We start from the raw sequence: 21,724 nt of genomic DNA on the forward strand, positions 1-21,724 counted from the left end.
CCCGTCTTATGTTTAAGTCCTGTATCCATTTTGAGTTTATTTTTGTGTAAGGCGTAAGTTGGTGATCAAGCTTCATTTTTTTGCATGTATCTGACCAATTTTCCCAACACCATTTATTGAAGAGACTGTCTTTATTCCATTGTATGTTCATGCCTCCTTTGTCAAATATTAATTGAGCATAGTGGTTTGGGTCACTATCTGGATTCTCTATTCTGTTCCATTGATCTATATGTCTGTTCTTGTGCCAGTACCAGGCTGTTTTGAGAACAGTGGCTTTATAATACAGCTTGAAATCTGGTATTGAGATCCCTCCTACTTTATTCTTCTTTCTCAGGATTGCTGTGGCTATTCGGGGTCTTTTTTTATTCCAGATGAATTTTTGGAGAGTTCTTTCAAGGTCTGTGAAATATGCCGTTGGTAATTTAATGGGGAGTGCATTGAATCTATAGATTGCTTTGGGTAGTATGGACATTTTAATGATGTTGATTCTACCAATCCATGAACATGGTATGTTCTTCCATCTGTTTACGTCTTCCTCTATCTCTTTTTTCAGTGTCCTGTAGTTTTCCGTGTATAGGTCTTTTACCTCCTTAGTTAAGTTTATTCCTAGGTATCTTAATTTTTTTGGTGCGATGGTAAATGGGATTGCCTTTTTAGTCTCTCTGTCTGTAAGTTCACTATTGGTGTATAGAAAGGCCATAGATTTCTTGGTGTTAATTTTGTATCCTGCTACATTGCCGAATTCATTTATTAAGTCTATTAGTTTTTTGACGGAGTCTTTCGGATTTTCTATGTACAATATCATGTCGTCTGCAAATAAAGACAGCTTTACTTGTTCTTTTCCAATTTGGATGCCTTTTATTTATTCTTCTTGTATAATTGCAATGGCTAATACTTCCAGTACTATGTCAAACAGGAGTGGTGAGAGTGGGCATCCCTGTCTTGTTCCTGTTCTTAGGGGAAATGGTTTTAGTTTTTGTCCATTGAGTATGATGTTTGCTGTGGGTTTATCATATATAGCTTTTATTATGTTGAGGTATGAGCCATCTATTCCCACCTTGTTGAGAGTTTTTATTAAGAAAGGGTGTTGGATTTTGTCAAATGCTTTTTCTGCATCAATTGATATGACTATGTGATTTTTATCTTTCAATTTGTTTATGTGATGTATCACGTTTATTGATTTGCGGATATTGTACTATCCTTGCATTCCTGGGATAAATCCTACTTGGTCATGGTGTATGATCTTTCTGATGTACTGCTGGAGCTGATTTGCTAGGATTTTGTTGAGGATTTTGGCATCTATGTTCATGAGGGATATTGGTCTGTAATTCTCTTTCATTGTGTTGTCTTTATCTGGTTTTGGTATTAGGGTGATGCTGGCTTCATAGAAGGAGCCTGGAAGTGTTCCTTCCTCTTGAATTTTTTGGAATAGTCTGAGGAGGATAGGTTTTAGTTCTTCCTTGAAAGTTTGGTAAAACTCTCCTGTGAAGCCGTCTGGCCCCGGGCTTTTGTTTGCCGGAAGCTTTTTGATGACTGCTTCAATTTCGTCCATAGTTATTGGCCTATTGAGCTGTTTAGATTCTTCTTGATTGATTTTTGGAAGGTTATATTTTTCTAGGAATATGTCCATTTCCTCCAGGTTGTCCAGTTTGTTGGAATAGAGTTGTTCGTAGTATTTTGTAACAATCCTTTGTATCTCAGCGGGGTCTGTTGTTATTTCACATCTTTCATTTCTGATTTTGTTTATTTGGGTCCTCTCTCTTTGCTTCTTGGTGAGCCTGGCTAGAGGTCCATCAATCTTGTTTATCCTTTCAAAGAACCAGCTCTTGGTTTTGTTGATCTTATGTATTGTTTCTTTGGTCTCTATGTCATTTATCTCCGCTCTGATCTTTGTTATTTCCTTCCTTCTGGTTACACGGGGCTTTTCTTGCTGCTCTTTTTCTAGCTCTTTGAGTTGTAGGGTTAAGTAATTTATTACCATTGTTTCTTGTTTTTTGCAATAGGCTTGTAGAGCTATGAACTTCCCTCTCAAGACTGCTTTCGCTGTGTCCCATAGATTTTGGATTGTTGTGTTTTCATTGTCATTTGTTGCCATGATGTTTTTTATTTCTTCCTTGATCTCTCTGGTGACCCAGTCCTTGTTTAATATCATGCTGTTTAGTCTCCATGTGTTTGATTTCTTTGGATTGTATTTATTGTAGTTGATGTCCAGTTTTATGCCACTGTGATCTGAGAAGATGCTTGATATAATTTCTATCTTCTTGAATTTGAAGAGACTTTGCCTGTGACCCAGCATATGGTCTATCTTTGAAAATGACCCATGTGCACTTGAGAAGAATGTATATTCTGTGGCTTTGGGGTGAAATGTTCTGAAGATGTCAATTAATTCCATCTGGTCTGGTGAGTCATTTAGGATTGCTGTTTCTTTGCTGATTTTTTGTTTAGAGGATTTGTCCAGTGGTGATAGTGGGGTATTGAAGTCTCCTACTATGATTGTATTGCTATTAATCTCTCCCTTGATATCCTCCAGGAGTTTTTTTTTATGTATTTGGGTGCTCCTATATTGGGAGCGTATATGTTTACCAGAATTATTTCTTCTTGTTGGATTTCTCCCTTTAGTATTATGAAGTGGCCTTCCTTATCTCTTGTTATGGCATTTACTTTGAGGTCTATTTTGTCAGATATAAGTATTGCTACCCCAGCTTCTTTTTTTTCATTTCCATTTGCCTGAAAGATATTTTTCCATCCCTTCACTTTCAATCTGTGTGAGTCTCTTGTTCTGAGGTGTGTCTCTTGTAGACAGCATATATATGGGTCGTGTTTTTTTATCCATTCAGCTACTCGATGTCTTTTGATTGGAGCATTTAGTCCGTTTACATTTAAAGTTATTACTGAAAGGTATTTCTTTGTAGTCATATCTATTTTTGTGTCTGTATTCCTTCTTACCTGTTTATTTCTTCTTTTTACAGTATTCCCTTTAGCAATTCTTGCATTGCTGGTTTGGTGGTGATAAACTCCCTGAGGCTTTTTTTGTCTGCAAAGCTCCTGATTTCCACTTTAATTTGGATTGATAGTCTTGCTGGATATAGTATTCTTGGATTCAGTCCTTTGCTTTGCAACACTTTGTATACCTCCTTCCATTCACTTCTAGCTTGTTGTGTTTCTGTTGAGTAATCATTTGACAATCTGATGGGTGTTCCTTTGTAGGTAACTCTCAGTCTCTCTCTTGCCGCCTTTAGGATTCTCTCTTTATCATTTATATTTGCCATTGAAATTATGACATGTCTTGGTGTGGGTCTTTTGGGGTTGATCCTGCTTGGGACTCTCTGTACTTGCGTAACTTTTATCTTTCCCATATCCGGGAAGTTTTCTGTCATTATTTCTTCGAATAGATTTTCTAATCCCTGCTGCTCTTCTTGTCCTTCTGGCAGCCCTATTATACGCATGTTACTTCGTTTCATGTTGTCCCGAAGCTCCCTTAGGCTTTCCTCCTGCTTTTTAATTTTTTTCTCCAATTGCTGTTCAGATTGAGCTTGTTTCTGTACCTGATCTTCTAACTCACTAATTCGGTCCTCTGCTTCTTGTAGTCTACTGTTGAAACTTTCCATGGTGTTTTTGATTGTAGCTATATCACTTTTCATTTCTTCCTGATTCTTGCATAAGTTGTTGATTTTCTCATCCATCTGATGTATAAATTCCATGACCATTACTCTGAACTCCTTTTCGGTCATGTTGCAAGCTTCAGTTTCACTAATTTCCTTTCTTGGCGACTCCACATTTTCTTTCCTCTGTGAGTTATTTCGTTTCCCCATTCTGGCTATTACCAGAAAGCTCAAGCTTCCGTTTGTGTGGACCTGGGCCGTGTGCTGTGGGGACTTCGCTCCACCCTAGTTTCACTGAAGTGCCCTGACACTAGGACGTGTGGCTGCCTTTGGTTGGTGGGAACCAGACTTGCCCAGGATCAGTGTCCCCAGTGTTCCGTGTGGTCTCGTGTGCACATTTAGAATCAGGGGCCCTGTCTGCACCACACTGTTGGTATGTGCCGAAAATGAGATCCTTAGCATGTGCCAGGAGTCAGAGTTTCCCTGTGTCTGCACCAAGACTCGAGTGTCAAAGTCTCTGTTGCCTTGTGCTGTTTCTCGTTGAGAATCAGGGTCCCTGTGTGTGCACGCACCAACAATTGGGGTCGCTGGCTCTTAGTGTGAATGCGCTGTGAGTCAGGGATCCCAGGCAGCTGTGTCCGGCGTGCCAAATTCCCTGAAGTGGAGCTGTGTCCTGTGTGTGCTCTCTCTACTGAGCCAAACCAGCTAGAGCGCACATTCTTAAAATCCTGAAGGTGAGCTGGCTCAGTGAACTCTCCCAGAGTCCCGGAAGGGGGGTGGAGTCCGTCCTGTGCGCCAAATTCCCCAAAGGGAAGCCCCTCTGTGCACGTTCTAAGAATCCCCGAAGGGGGAGCTGTGACCCACGAGCCAAATTCCCCCAAATTCCCCGAAGGGGAGCCCTCTGTGCACACTGACAGATTTCCCCGACAGGGAGCTGCTTCTGTCCCGCGTGCGCGCGCCCACCAAATTCCCTAAGGGGGAGCGCGTCCCTGGGCAAAGCTCGGCAGCTTGGGTGAGGGGCGGGTCTATCAGTTACTATGGTGCTTTCCGCGTGCCTGTGGGCACTCAGCAGCTTGGGGGAGGGGTGGTTCTATCAGTTACTATGGCACTATCCGCGCGCCTGCGAGGAGGGGGATAGGCTCTTTGACTCACGGAAATCTGCCGGGAAGTCTGGATTCTTGTTGTTTGTTGGTCTGAAGCTTTGATAGCAGTTCTCTGTCCCCAGTGGCTGCAGGGTCCTGGTTTGTGTCAGAAGCCAGGATCCGAGTCTCAGGCAGCTCTCTTTATACACATCATTTAAACACCCTGTTTGCAAAATGACCATGTAAAGCTTAGTTATTACATAATACCTGGGCAGAGTGTGAAACAAAAGCATTATTTCAGGTTAGGTTGAAAACTTGACCCTAATTGCAAAGAATGGGAAGGAATATGACACTCTTTCTAAGAAAAATTAAACTGAAGTCCACAATTCAGCTGAGGCAATGGAATGTATCCAATTATCTTTTACTGGAAGTGTACATTATTTAGTTTAGTATGTAGAGCTTTAATAAGTCATTTAAAGATAACTTTCAATTATATGTTTTTATAGCAATAATTCCAATGGCTCAGAGTAGTTCTGCTATGGAAAAAGGCCTGTAATTTCCAACCCTAAGTGATATAATTAGATAATTTATAGTCTACCTTTGTTTTCTGAGACAAACTATTCTGTTTTTTTGTTAAGAAATCTGTTCAGATACAGAAATAGTTGGTATATTTCATAAAGTGATATAACATTACATGTGAGGATCAAGAATTCATATGAAACATTTGAATTTTAAAAGCATATTAATGACTTTAAGAATTGTACTGAATATATATATATATATATATATATATATATATATATATATTTAGATAAAAAGCAACTTTTGACTTTGTTCTTTTCCCATATGCCAAATATATTTTTGCTAGATTAAAACCACTGTTAAGTCCCAACTGAATGAATAAGGGGAATTAAATAATGTGAAAAATATGTATTTAACTGTGGCTAACTGATTGTTACCTTTGATGCTTGTATCTCCTTTAGTGGCTTCTAGGACAGGACTCATACAATTTGGTATTATTTACTTGAAAAAAAATTGGTGATATTTGGGAGTGAATTTATCCTCTGATGGATCTTGATATTCCCAAATATTACCTTGACATACTCTGGGCTTTGAAAAGGGTTCTCTTCTGTGTATGTATCCATATGAATATTAGTTTATGTTCCAAAGAGGCTCAGCCAGATTGTCTCTGGTCAAACCACAAGATATAGGCAGATTCATTTTTTGTCCATCTAGTTTTGTCTTTTGACTTATTCATCATTTCTCCCTTCTGTTATCTTCTATTATTTTTTCATACCCCACTTCATTCCCTTTATTCCCCAAAAGGCTGGAGACAGTTTATGAAAATACATAAAATATGTGGAAATAGAAAAAAAGGAAATTAAGGGTGAATAAGCTAAGATGAAGTTAGGATAAGGTCAGTAAGCAAATGCAAGTCATGCTCTTGTAGGATTCAACTGCAGGTATAGAAGAACCTCTTTTAACATACCCTGATGCAACTGGGGTCCACATAAAGATGGGGGGGGGGCACAAAAGTATCTAATGTTTGTGGCATTACAATAGATATCTTAGTCTAGTTCTCCAAGAAAATATTAGTCTCTCTGGAAAAGAGGAAAAAGAAGGGAAGCAGAAAGACTGTGCATTCATTTTTTTAAGTTTGTCAAATGATTATATTTTTTAGAACAAAAAGAATTTAGCAGAGCCCTAGTCAGTTTGAATCGGTGGATAGAGTGTTGGCCTTTGGACCAAAGGATACCAGGTTTGATTCGGTCAAGGGCACATACCTTGGTTGCAGCCTCCTCCTTGGCCTGGACCCTGGTCTGGGCTCCTGCAAATACCCTCAGGTGAGGATTATCAAAAAGAAACAAACAACAACAAAAATAATTTAGAAGAAAACAGGCAAGCAAAGTTAATTTTACCCCCGCCCCCCCCCCCCCCCACCATTTATACCTTAATGCACCCATCAGAATTATTTACTTACTAGAGGCCTGGTGCATGAAATTTGTGCACAGGGGTGGGTGTCCCTCAGCCCAGCCTCCACCCTCTCCAATCTGGGACCCCTCAAGGGATGTCCAACTGCATGTTTAGGCCAAATCCCGGTAGGATCGGGCCTAAACAGGCAGTCGGACATCCCTCTCACAATCCAGGACTGCTGGCTCCCAACTGCTCGCCTGCCTGCCTTCCTGATTGCCTCTAACCGCTTCTGCCTGCCAGCCTGATCACCCCCTAACCACTCCACTGCCAGCCTGATTGATGCCTAACTGCTCCCCTGCCAGCCTGTTTGCCCCAACTGCTCTCCCCTGCAGGCCTGTGTCCCCACAACTGCCCTTCCCTGCAGGTCCGGTCACCCCCAACATCCTTCCTCTGCCGGCCTAGTCACCCCTAACTGCTCTCCTCTGCAGGCTTGATTGCCCCCAACTGCCCTCCCTTGCAGACCTGGTCCCTTCCAACTGCCCTCCCTTGCAGGCCTGGTCCCTCCTAACTGCCCTCCCCTGCTGGCCATCTTGTGGTGGCCATCTTGTGTCCACATGGGGGCAGGATCCTTGACCACATGGGGGCAGCCATCTTGTGTGTTGGAGTGATGGTCAATTTGCATATTACTCTTTTATTAGATAAGATAGAGGCCTGGTGCACAGGTGGGGGCCGGCTGGTTTGCCCTGAATGGTGTCCCAGATCAGGGTGAGGGTTCTCCTGGGGCATGGGGCAGCCTGGGCGAGGGGCCTGTGGTGGTTTGCAGGCCGGTATGCCCCCCGGCAACCCAAACGAAGGCCCTGGTATCTGGGATTTATTTATCTTCTATAATTGAAACTTTGTAGCCTTGAGCAGAGGCCAAGGCAGGCCAGGGCTGCACAAGCTTGGCTTCCTCCATCACAGAGGGCAACTCAAGCCTCCTGCTCTCTCCAGCTCTGTGGCTGCCACCATTTTTGTTGGGATTTGTTCATCTTCTATAATTGAAGCTTTGTAGCCTTGAGTGGAGGCCTGCGCCGACCAGAGTGTGCGGAAAGCTTGGCTTCCTCCATTGCCACGGAAACCCAAGCCTCTTGCTTGCTCCGTGGCTGGAGCCATCTTGGTTGGGTTAATTTGCATACTCACTCCTGACTTGCTGGTGGGCATGGCTTGTGGGTGTAGCAGAGTGATGGTTAATTTGCACATTACTCTTTTATTAGATAGGATTCTATTTAGTGGTTGTTGACTTATTGAAAACAGTCAATGACCAAAATATTGATTGGAATTTCAAACAAAAGCATAAGTGCTTCCAGTCACTTGTAGAAAAGTAAGTATAAATGATAATAAATACCAGCCCTGGTCCAGAGTGTTATCCTTAATTTGTGCAGCTTTGGCCAGCCAAACCAGCCTATACTATTAAACAGAAAATGACTTGACCTTAGATGCTGCTGAAAGATGGAATTTTTCTTAGCCCCTGCAGCCTTCAAGTCAGACAAAAGCAACTTTGAATTGATATTCCTCCAGATACCGTTGGGACTTCAGCACTTTTGCACTTGCTATTCCCTCAGCCTGGAGTACTCTTCTACTTTATTCCCATTTGGCTACCTTTCTTAACATTCTCAAGTCTTTACTTAAATGCCATCTTTTCAATGAGGTCTTCTTTTAAAACCACATCCCCCTTCTTCAGTACAAACTTGCTTGATTTTTCTCTTTAGCATTTTGTATCTTCTAATATTAGAATGTAATTTAATTTCTTATTTGGTTATTGCCTGCCTTTCTTCCACTAGAATATATGAGATATTCTGGCATATAATTTTTAGTATATTTACAGTTTTGTGTAACCATTACATCTATTTAGTTCAAAAATATTTTCATTGCCCCAGAAGGAAACCCCTGACCATTAAGCAGCCACTCCCTATCTCTCCTCTCCCCCTAGCCCCTGGCAACCACTAATTTGCTGTCTTTTGTACATCTATTTTTGACTGTATGCTATTTGATGAGGCTGATGAAAACAGATGGAACTAATTCTGAGTAAATTAGCCTAGTGCAATAACAAGGCTATTAAAAATAAATACAGCTAGTGATGGGCCATCATCGAAAAATCAGCTTGTTAATCAATGAAAAAAGGCATGAAATGATTGATGGCTAGGACTGTGTACTCAAAAGTTATCTGACTTTAACCAGATAAATGAAGCAAAGATATGTAAATAATTTTGTTTTGTTTGTTTGTTTTTGTTAATCCTCACCTGAGAATATTTTTTTCCATTGCTTGTCAGAAAGAGTGGAAGGAGGGATGGAGGGAGGGGAAGGGGAAGAAAGAGAAATAGAGATAGAAAAATACACAGAGAGACATTGACTGGTTGCCTGCCACATAAAACCTGACTGGGGATGGGGAGCAAACCACAACCTTCACTGGGAATCCAACCCATGACCTTTGGTGCATGAGCGGACACTCTAATCACTGAGACACACTGGCCAGGGCTAGAAAGTTTGGTTTTAATAAAAACATTGCAAAAGCAGTTTTGTTTTGTTTTATAGAACCAGGAAGGCGAGGATGCAGAGAAAAAGGAACCTTCTTGCACTGCTACTGGGAATGCATACTGGTGCAGCCACTGTGGAGAACAGTATGGAGTTTCCTCTAAAAACTAAAAATGGAACTCCCATTTGACCCAGTTATCCCACTTCTAGGAATATATCCCAAGAAACTAGAATCACCAATCAGAAAGGATATATGCACTCCTATGTTCATAGCATTTTTTTTTATTTTTAAATTTTTCCTATTAAGAAGTAAAAACAATATAACTTTGAAGGTAGAAATGAAATTTGAAAACTGGGAAATGTTAATTCTGTGAGATAACTATTATTATAATTAGCTCTGAAAATCCACGGGTTTTGAATTTGTGGATTCAACCAACCATGGATCAAAAGAATATTTTTAGTATGCAATTGGGAATCCACAGATGCATAGGGCCTACTCTATGCAATGTTCTACATGCATGTTAGATAAGGGACTCTGAAGATCTGGGTATCTGCAAGGGGGTCCTGGAACCAATACTCTGTGGATATCTGGGAACTGCTGTATTTCAATTTCACAGATGAGGAAACTCAAACTTAATATAAAAGTTAAATAAATTTCCTGTAGGCATAAACACAGCTTTAGAGTTGATATCCAAAGGTCACACATTTTACTATTCAACAGTTACTATTGTGATGAATACTTCTCAGCACGATGGGGAATATAAGTACCTTATCTCCCAAAGTTTTATATTTATACAAGAACACATAGAGGCAAGGAGCCAGGCTATATGTGCAGCTAGTAAGTCCTACAGAACCAAACGAAAATATGACATCACTGGGATTTGTTAAGTAAGGGAAGGCTTTGGGAAGAAATAGGACTTGAGGTAGCTCTCAAGGGGAAATGTAAGAAATAAATTGTTTGAAGTTAGAGGTAGGAGAGAGGATTATTCCAAGTTAGTAAAAAACAGAGTGAAGACATAGGGAGAGGAATGAATATACTAGTAGTGTGTGTTGAAAGGATTCATGACCTGTTCCTGATAGAGAGCAGTGAAGTAAGGTCTGGTGTGGCAGGGTAAGCTAAGCAGATATAAAATCTTGGATGCTTACCTCAGGAGTTTCCCCCTGCCTTAGAGTTGTTTGTTGAATAAGCAAATTTCTGCTTGTTCCAACTTATTCTGTTTTTATTAATCAAGCAGCATATGAGATACATTGGCTTTCCAAAGTACTGTTTCATATGTTTGTGAGGAGAAATGTGACAAGACAAGTCAAGATGGCTAAAGGGAATCATAGCTATTGCTTTCAACACAATACAAAACTCCACTCAAGCTGTTGGGATTTTCATGGTCACCACCAGTTCAGAGATACATTATTTAATATTTCAAATTATACCATTTTTTTCTTTAAAGGGCTATGTTTCCTTCAATCCTCTGCCAGTTCTAGCAGGTCCAGCTGTTGCTGTCACACTTAATAAGGCCTTTGTGGACCTGAGGTATGGTCTCACTGCACAACTTTCCCACAGCCCAGAAAAGGGGCTTTGAGATGAGTTGTTCTTTATGTATTGGCTAATGTTCAGGTTTTAACCTGATAAATATTCCAGGTTGACCTGCAACTTAGTGAGGGGATAACAATCAGTAAGGTTTGCTCCCTTTAATGCCATAGCAAGTTCACTCACAAAGCTGGTAGCTTGCCAAATTGTATGAAACAATCCAAGCTAGAGCAAAATTCCCAATGTATTAAATGTCAGTGCCCACATTTGCAAAGTCAGACTTCTGAATTTTGCCTGGTATGAAGCATTAGGCAGTGGTACAAGAAAATTGAGCTCATGGGCAGGAACATCATTATATTGAAATTATTGGTATTGACATACATATTTCTAGTCATTGTGATGGAAATGTGTTCATGAAAGAAGCAAGATGATTCTGAGAAGTGCCATGGAATTATGAACTATTGGGGTATTTAAAAAGGGTGCTCTCATGCTTGCTTGCTTATGACTGAATTTTTATTTCCTGTTTTATTTTTGTTAGTCTCTGTCAGTCAAATCAAATCTAATTTGTACTTTTCACTATTTGGTGACTTTACAGCTGCTTGTACAACATATTCAGATGTTCTGAATGTGTCAATAATGCCAAGGTATCACAAATAAGAAGTATATGTAATGAAAATAACACTGTGTACACTCACACACATGCACATAGGAGTCAGATCTTGAAAGCCCAGATAAACCTTAGGTGGCTCTCATGGAAAAGAATGCTAGCAAAAGAGGTAGAGTTCACAGTTCTACTGACAAAATAACAGAAATATTTATGTTCTCAAAAACAGGAGGGGTAAAATACAAAATGCAGGGATAGACATATATTTTCATACACACGCATTGTGTATGTGAGTGTCTGTGTGTGTGAAAATCACAATAACAGAAAAGAGAACTCTGTGCCATGGGGAAAAAAAGTGTGAGTTCTTGATTTGAACCGACGAATGAGCCCATATTCTGTGCCTGTGCACCATCTCTGCCTTTACACATAAATGCCATCTCTCTGGAAAATCTTCCCACCATTTTTGGAAAATCCTGCCACATCTCTCAAGGTTCAGCTCAAGTGCAGCCTCCTCCTTGAAGCCTCCCCTGATTTCACGTTCCCCACATCAAAAGATGTGTCCTCTCATGTGGCTATGGAATGGGGGTGGACATCAGTGCTGGGGTGCAATGGATTGTTGGAGACATTGGGATTGGAGCAAGCTGGTAGAAGGAATTAGAAGTTTGCACTCAGAACTTATGCTTGACTTGTCATAACAACCACCCCTGGTGATTCTCATTATCAAAGAAATTTGGGAAATACTGATCCAGTCTCATCCACTCAATTTATAGAAGAGACAACTGAGGCTCAGATAGGGAATCGACTTGTGTAAGACCATGCAATCATTTAGTAACATACTATAATGTAAATAGCCCACTATCCTTTTTTGTCCAGTTATATGCTACTTTATATTATTTTCCCACAGCAGAACTAGCTACATAATTTGTAGAGTCCAGTTTAAAATAAAAATGTAGGGTTCCCTGTTAAAAAAAATGATTAGAAACTTCAACATGGCAATGGAGAGGATTAAAACGAGCACAGGGCCCTTCTACATACACAGCTCTGTGCAACTGTACAGATCAAAGACCCATGAAGCTGGCTCTGTTCCACAGAGAATGCTGATTGTATCTAGCATGTAATAGGTCATTCTATTAATACTTGGATTAATAAATGGATCAGAATAACACCTCTTATTTGCCAGGAATCTATGAGAATAGACACTAGACAAGTATGTTTTGTTGAAAATATAGGAAAAAGAAAAATAAGCCTGAAACATTAGTCATGTAGTTACTAATGTTAATGTTGGGATATATATATATATATATATATATATATATATATATATATATATGAATTTTTGCACAAGATTTGATGTTACAAATCTTGATTTATGTTTAGTATAAGTCACTCCTAAGCAACCAACACAGGGTCTGTGATTAGTAAGAGCAATGCATTTCAAACAATTAGCAACCATGGCTTGGGAGGAGGTTTTGCAGCCATATCAGGCCAGGAGGCTGGGAGGAAAAGGCAAAGAAATGGCTGTCCATTGGACAACTGTGTGCATTTAATAAGGAAGAGTTTGGGGTACAAAAATAAAACTTCTGAGTTTATTAAATCTTATTTTCTTGGGGAATTGGTATATAGCCCTATTCCTTAGTAAAGCTTAGACCCAAAGAATAATAAAATCTTTTCTGAGAAAACTGGAGACCTTATGCTGCTACCTGACCTTTGAAAGTCACAGCTGCTGTGAAATATTGTTTATATGTATTATCCCTTTAGGTCACAGGTTTTTAATTTATTGTTGTATTGCTACATAACAAATTATGACAAACTTAATGGTTTTTAAAAAACCTATTTTTTATTTCACCTTTTCTATAGGTCAGAAGTTCAGATACAGTATAGTTGGATTCAATGATCAGCATGTCACAAGGCTGAAATCAAGTTAATGTGTGGGCTGTGTTCTCATCTGGAGCTTTGGGTTTTTTCCCAAGCTCATTCAAGTTGTTGGAAAAATTGTTTTTCTTGTGATTATAGGAATGTTATCTCCATTTTTTCTTCACTGTTACCTGTGGGTCATTTTCTGCTTCTAGAGGCTACTCTCAGGTCCTAGTTGCATGGCCTTCTGCAGAGGCAGCTTCTAAAATTATTATTTGCTTTCTTCCAGACCAGTAGGATAACATCTCTGCTACTTAGAATTTCTCTGACTTTTCCAGCCTTTTGAGGTTTCACATCATTAAGTCAGGCTTAACCAGAATAATCTCCCTTTTTCTTAAATCAACTGAATGGGGACCTTAATTTCATCTGCAAAATCCCTTCACCTTTATCATAGAGCATAACCTAATCCTATCTAATAAAGAGGTAATATTCAAATTGACCATCACTCCAACACACAAGATGGCCACCCCCATGTGATCAAAGATGGCTACCCCCATGTGGACATAAGATGGCCACCACAAGATGGTCGGCAGAGGAGGGCAGTTGTGGGTGATCAGGCCTGCAGGGGAGGGCAGTTGAAGGTGGCCAGGCCTGCAGGGGAGGGCAGTGGGAGTGACCAGGCCTGCAGGGGAGGGCAGTTGGAGGCAACCGGGCCAGCCAGGGAGGGCAGTTAGGGGTGACCAGGCCAGCAGGGGAGGGCAGTTGGGGGCAACCAGGCCTGCAGGAGAGGGCAGTTGGGGGCGACAAGGCCAGCTGGGGAGGGCAGTTAGGGGTGACCAGGTTGGCAGGGGAGGGCAGTTAGGGGCAATTGGGCCAGCAGGGGAGCAATTAGGCATCGATCAGGCTGTCAGGAGACTGGTTAGGGGGTAATCAGGCTGGCAGGCAGAAGTGGTTAGGGGCAATCAGGCAGGCAGGCAGACGAGCGGTTGGGAGCCAGCAGTCCTGGATTGTGAGAGGGATGTCTGACTGCTGGTTTAGGATTGATCCCACAGGGACATGCCCTGGCAGTCAGACATCCCCAGAGGGGTCCCAGAATGGAGAGGGTGCAGGCTGGGTTGAGGGACACATCCCCCCGTGCATGAATTTCGTGCACCGGACCTCTAGTAGTTAGAATGATATTCTAGTATATTCTCACAGAGTATTACATAAGGTATATATAACAGGGGTCAGGATTCTGGGATATCATCTTAGAATTGTGCTCACCACGTGTCAATGGATGAACTTTCTTTCCCCTTCAGATATATTCTAGGTTCACTCTGATAGAGGCACCAAGAGGTGATTTTTGGGAGGAATGTTTTTCAAAAGGGAAACTCCTAAGCAAATTTTGGCATATTCCTAAAATTTATTTGGCAAATTCTTACTACATAATGAAAGAAAGAGCATGCATTAAAATATAGATGTGAAACAATAGAAGAATTGCTTCTAGTACTGATTAAAACTACACATATATTGCCGAAACCGGTTTGGCTCAGTGGATAGAGCGTTGGTCTGCAGACTGGAAGGTCCCGGGTTTGATTCCGGTCAAGGACATGTACATTCGTTGCGGGCACATCCCCCGGTGGGGGGTGTGCAGGAGGCAGCTGGTTGATGTCTCTCTCTCATCGATGTTTCTGGCTCTCTGTCCCTCTCCCTTCCTCTCTGTGAAAAATCAATAAAATATATTTAAAAACAAAACTACACATATGGTATATATGTTCATAAACAAAACTTGACAATGAATTGAAAGGTTATAAAGTATAAAAGACTATGTGGAAAAGTACAGGTTAAGGGTCAACATGCATATGTATAAGTTTAGGAGAGACCAGGAGGGGCTGATGAGCACCAAAATGGCTTCCCAAGCCTCTTGGTGTATCCCCACCCCCAACAGACCAGAATCAGAAATTTGTCTTCTTATTGTCCCAGAGATGATTAGGTCCAAGAATATTGACTGATGCTAACCAAGTTCACAAAGGCTGGTGTGTAAACACAAAGGCCAATTTATTTAACTTACAGTGAGATTTACAACAGTTATAAGGGTTAGTTACTTTCATCTCCTAACCCTTGCTTTCTCATTTCATAGAAATAAAATTACAGGGCAAGTCAAATTATATTCATAAAGATATAGGTTCAGAATGAGGCACATTAACTAATTGATTTAAATGTTTAATAGACTCAGGATAAGATATCTGGGATTGTCCATCTCTGCAAATGAGATTGCTTGGAAATGGGACTAGATAAGTGGGGACATTTGTCTTAGATTGTTCTGGAATGAACCACATACACACTTCCATGACTTACTAGCTCCCTGGGATTGAAAGACTTTCCTTTTGCTGCCCTAGCAGATTCCTCTAAGGGCCTACACTTGTATGAATGAATTTTAGAGGCATATCAAAACAATCTAAAATGGCATGCAAAAAACTGTACATTTTCTTGGGAGATAATTACCAACTTTAATTAAAGGAGGTCTATGGCCCAAATGCCATTAAGAGCCACTGGTGGGTCAGATAATATGCATTAGCAAGAAGTGACCTATAACCAAATACTTATTTGTGAAAGAATTTTAGTAGTGTCTCTTCCGGGAACCCAATAATTTGAATATAGTATTTATTAAAATGAGAAAGAGATGGCTCAGTTTTTATTTAAGACATATCTTTTGTTGTGATATTTTGTATTAAACTAATTATTAATGGACATTTTTTACATACTTTGTTATTAGTACTTTCCTTATCATATTTTCTTAAACTGTGTCTCTACTCTCCTTCTCCATCTGGCTGTCTATAATAATTTGATCAATGGCAAGGAGTGGCTAAGTCAGATAGATTTTACTGTCCATCTTAGATATTAGCTGCAACATGCAATCACCAATTCTGAATGCATTTCATATGAACAGCTAATAGATATATGAAAAGATGTTCAACCTCATTGGCAATGAGGGAAATGCAAATCAAAACTACAATGAGATACCACCTCACACTTGTTAGAGTGGCCATTATCAACAAGACAAGCAATAATAAGTGTTGCGGGGGGTGTGTAAAAGATGGAACTCTCATTCATTGCTGATGGGAATGTAGACTGGTACAACCACTGTGGAAAACAGTCTGGTGATTCCTCAAAAAAATAAGAATAGAGCTACCATACGAGCCAACAATCCCTCTCCTGAGTATATACCCAAAAAACTTGAAATCATGTGTTTGCAAAGATATATGCACCCCCATGTTCATTGCATCATTATCCATGGTGACTGAGACATAGAAAAAAATCAAAGTGTCCTGCAATGGAGGACTAGATCAAGAATATGTGGCACATATACACAATGGAATACTACTCAGCCATAAGAACGATGAAATAGTGCCACTTGCAACAACATGAATGGACCTTGAGAACATTATACAAAGTGAAATAAGTCAGTCAGAAAAAGCTAAGAAATATGAGTTCATTCATATGTGGGATATAAAACTGAAACTCGTGAACACAAACAGCAGTGTTGTGGTTGCCAGAGAGAAGGGTGGGGAAGAAAGGGGTCCTAATATATATATAGTAACAGGAGAAGATTTGACTTTGGTTGGTGGGCACCTAGTGCAACATAAAAGATTTTGTAATATAGAAACTTTTGTAAGTTTCTGAAACCAATATGTTCATGTTGACCAATGTCACCCCAATCAATTTAATCAAAAACAAACAAACAAAAAAATACCAATGTGGTGATGGATTTCAGCACACAGTAGCTAAAGCTGTTCATCAACTACATTCCTTACTAGAGGCCCAGTGCACGAATTCATGCACAGGACGGGGAGAGACCGTGGGAGGTTGGCCAGCTGGGCAGGGGGGAGAGGGACCATGGGAGGTTGGTGGAGGAGGAAGCCGGCCCTCAGCCAGGACAGGAGAGTAGCCAACGAGCCTACAGTTGCTGAGCTGGGCACAGAAGGAATGGTCGCCGGACACCACTGCTGCTGTTGGTGCCCTGTCACCACGCAGTTCACTGCCTCCCCGCCTTCTACTTCCCTTCCTACTGTGCCATCACCATGGCAAAAGGGCAACCCTTGAGAAAGGAAGAGGACAGGAGTGAGGCAAACTCTTGTGTCAAGGGCAGACTTTCAATAGATTACAGTGAGGAAGCTGCTCTGCTACTTACGAAACCATGACCCAGAAGCAGGTCTCTAGGAATGGTTTAGCACCAGGGGCTGATGGGGGCTGGCTGGCCGGGAGAGTTGGCTGGGGGAGGTTGGCTGGGGGAGCATACTGAACACCAGGGGGAAGCTCTTGCATTGTGTGTCTGCCCCCGGTGGTCAGTGCAAGTCATAGCAATTGGTTGACCGGTTGTTCCGGTCATTCAGTTGTAATGGTCGCTTAGGCTTATATATATAAATAGATAGTTGGTGATCTGAGGTCCATTGTCATAATCATCTCAATAAATCTCAATACAGCACAGCTTCAAAAGATAGGTCTAATTACTCTGTCCTAGACCCAGTTTTCTTTGATATTCAGTCTTATTGTATCTCTAATACCATGCAATATAGATTCACCTGTGTTCAGGCTGTCACTGCATTTATGTGTTTGGGTAAATTGTGGTTGTTCCTATAGAAGTAGCAGGGAGAATGTGACTGGACCTCAACAACATTGATTATTTAAGATCTAGCAGTAGGTCCTGCTAAGGTACTTTCCAGATAAATTATGCATAAAATTTTCACCTACATACCTCTGTGCCTCTTGTTTTACACTATAAGAGTAACTGACTAGGATAGTCATAGGGGCTGATGGGAAGGCTTCATTTTAGAGGATGTGAACTTTGTGTCTATTGAGATGAATGCCATGTAAGAGTGTATTTATGGAAGTAGATAAGAAGCATGGTCTTAGAAACAGCAAGTAGGTAGAGTAGGGAGTCAACTGAAATGATGAACTCCCTGTAGCAGGCACTTGAGTGGCATCTTGCTTTCTTTATATATGTGGGAATTATACATTTAAATCTGTAATGTTCTGGATAACACACTTTCTCAGCTACGTTTTAATCTCTTCATATTTCTAAAATTCAACCTCCTTCTGTTGAAGATGATTTACCAATGATCGCCATGTTATCATGTAATTTTAAAGTTTTTTCTATCATGACGTGTTTTAGCCTTCAAAGAAGTCAAGCGATCAGTTGTGAAGTGGAAAGTTATTTTTAAATTAAGACAGTAAAAAAAAAATATCAATACTACAACTATGAAAAAAGCAGTACTGTCTGAGGCAAATCATTTAATTTAATCTAAATAATGTATCTGGTCCCTCTGTCAAATTATTTTCTGAACATAGGAGGAAGATGTAATAGTCTTCAAATTGTCCCATACTCTCCAAAACATCATTAACATTTCAAAAAAAAATATTCAATCTTTTTCAGAAGCCATAGGGGAACCTCACCACTTTAAAGTTTAATTATGCTTTACTTTCTATGATTTCAACTGTTCTGATTCCATTTAAGTTGAGTCACTCAATTATCATGGGTCTAATCCATCCTAATATATGTAGTAGATTGTGTTAAATAAAATTTTACCATTTTGAAACAGAGAAGAGATTTTAACTTGTTATGGTTTTGTCATGAGAGTAGCCATAATAGTTAAATGAATTATTCTGTTCCTTCTTGGTTGTACTGTCTTGCTTAATTTTGGCCTTGGCATAACCTGTTCTAAGCAGAAAAACCCAACCAAATTCAGTTAAGGATTTAGGCAGCTAACTATGATTGAATTGTTTGGTGGTGTTTATCAAAGCTCTATTCTTGGCAGTTCACTGCTGCCATGACAAAGGCTATTTTTCTTTGTTGAATGACTGTAGATTCAGTCATTAGAAAATATTTGGCTATGGATTTTCATTTAAAAATAATTAATCAACATAATTGATATATTGTTGAAATGACTCACAGTCTAGAAATGTTGGCTTATGTCCATTTGTTGTTTCAAGTGTTGATTTGTAATTAGAATGTGCTCATGACGAATAGCATTCGATACAGATTAGTATAAAATGAAAACTGGGAGAAATTTTAGAGATCTGCTCCAATTCCCCCCAACATTCACACACACACCACACACACACACACACACACACACACACACACACATTTTACCAGGCAGGAACTTTGTGTGACCCAAGTTGAAGGCAAGTAAATGGGGACAAACTCTCTTGAGCATGAATTTATATCTCCAAACTCCTACTCTGGTGCTCATTCTATGACCTGATCAGTATTTTAAGTGTACTGATTTGAGTGAGTTTATCACATATTTGGTAGCTACATGGTAATTGAAAGGGAACAATGTCAGAGCTAAGCAACTGTTTGACTCCACATTAAAAACTAAGAGAGCAAAGAACTTATAGCATATGGACACAGACAATAGTGCAGTGAAGGCCTGAGATGGGGTGGGAGCAAAGGGGGAAAATGGGAGACATCTGTAATACTCCCAACAATAAAAATAAATAAATAAATAGATAAATAAATAAATGGGGTAAAAGGAGACATGCAATACTTTAAACAATAAGAGAGAGAGAGAGAGAGAGAGAGAGAGAGAGAGAGAGAGAGAGAGGGAGAGAGAGAGAGAGAGAAGATGACTATAAACAGAGTGGGATGAAATTTTTCAAATGCATTGTTAAAACTTGAGGTCTATTTTCCTGGGGATGATTTCAGGTTTTTGATCACTGCTTCATGACACCTGATTTGCAACTGATTATCTCTCAGCCTGTACTGTCCTTTATATGTGGTTTTTAAGTACTTGAAATGCAGCTTGATCAAATTGAGATAAATGAGTTGTAAGTGTAAACTACACACTGGATTTCAAATATTGATACAAACAATTTGTAAAATATATCATTAATATTTTAATAATAGATGCATATTGAAATTATAATAGCTGGATATACCGGATTAATTCAATTTATTATTAAGATTAATCTTACAAGTTTCTTTTTGCCTTTTTTTAAATGTGGCTACTAGAAAATTTTACATGACATATGTTTTTAACTTTTATTTCTATGGGGCAGCACTTACGTAGAATATTGCTATACAAAGTATTGTTCATGGAACAACAGCAATAGTATTCCAAAGAGCTTGGTATAAATATTGAGTTAGTACCACACCAAACTTACTGAATAAGAATCTGCATTTTAACAAGATCCCCTTGTTAAAAGTGTGATTTATGTGCACACTAAAGTTTGAGAAATACTAATCTAGCACATGTACTCTTTATTGAGATACTTCTAGTTATCTATGTAGACCCTTCATGTCCTGATATGTGGCAATTAAGGACAGGCCGATCCAAGACTTGCTGGCTCTAAGCTTTGTTGTTTGTTTGTTTTTAAACTGCCTTTATATACTAAAGTCTTATGCTCTCAAATAACATTATATTCCTTTCACACCAATATGATTCTTACTAATAAATCAGACAACAGTGATGAAGACAGGAACACCAGAAGGCCACAGATGAGAAGTACAAATGCTGTTGATATCCAACTCTACATCCCCCTCATATATCTCCCCTAATTCTCCATCTGGGGGGCTGTTTTATATTTACCTCTGGTATACTACTGGAATCTCAATACAAGGTGTCCAAAATAAAATTTAACACCTTACCAGTAAAATATGCATAGTTTTATATTCTCTGCCCAGATAAATGTCATTACCATCTACCTGTAGACCAAAGTAAGATCTGGAAGTCATATTTAACAATCCTTCTCTTACTTCTCTTTCTAAACCTGAAATCCAATTGGATACTTAGTATGGTCAATTTGCCTCATCTCTCGCTCTCTCTTGAAAATGTTCTTACTTCCCATTTCTATAGTCCTAATTCAAGTTTTCATTAAATCTTGCAACATTTTAAATATCACATCCAGATAATCAACCAACTTTGGATTGAAAACATAAAAGAAAACTTTTACATTGCTGCCAAAGTGTATTATATAGTTAGGACTAAGATGGTTGAATCTGTACTGAATATGTAGAGAATTTTTCTCTTGTCATTATTCCCTAAACAATACAGTTTATCAATAATATTATTAGGTATTATAAGTAATATAGAAATGTTTTAAAGTATATGGGAGTATGTATATAAGTTATATGCAAATACTATGCCATTTTATATAAGGGGCTTAAGCATCCATGGATTTTGGTATCCACAGGGTGTCCTGGAATCACCCATGCAAATATGGAGGGATTCTTGTACTTCTTTTACTCAAATTCCTAATACTGGGTCAAATGAAAGAGAGTCCTTTGACAATAGAAACCAGTAAAAAGAAAACTGATCAATGGATATTCATTTGTTTTCTTTCTTTGTTTTATATTCCACATATGAGTGAAATAATATGATTTTTGTCCTTTTCTGTTTGATTTATTTCACTTAGCAAAATACTCTGAAGGTCCTCCATCTTGTCACAAATGGCAAACAAAAAAACCCAAAACGAACTAATAGATACAGATAATAGATTGGTAATTACCAGAAGGGAAGTGTGTTGGGTAGGGAGTGAAATGGGTAAAGAGAGGTCATATGTATGGTGGTGATATATGGAAACTAGATTTTTGGTGATGAGCACGCTATAGTGTATGTGCTTATTAAATTATAATGTACACCTGAAACAC

The 21,724-nt window shown here is 39.5% G+C and overlaps 1 protein-coding gene across 1 annotated transcript in view; it reads left to right on the top strand.

The window, feature by feature from the left end:
* The window catches only part of IL1RAPL2 (interleukin 1 receptor accessory protein like 2), a gene marked incomplete at both ends in the record, with an annotated part of 1,477,463 nt that overhangs the window by 875,426 nt on the left and 580,313 nt on the right, over positions 1-21,724 (top strand). The gene's annotated exons all lie outside the window — the stretch shown is intronic.

Source organism: Cnephaeus nilssonii (assembly GCF_951640355.1).
Source record: "Cnephaeus nilssonii genome assembly, chromosome: X".
NCBI lineage: Eukaryota > Metazoa > Chordata > Mammalia > Chiroptera > Vespertilionidae > Cnephaeus > Cnephaeus nilssonii.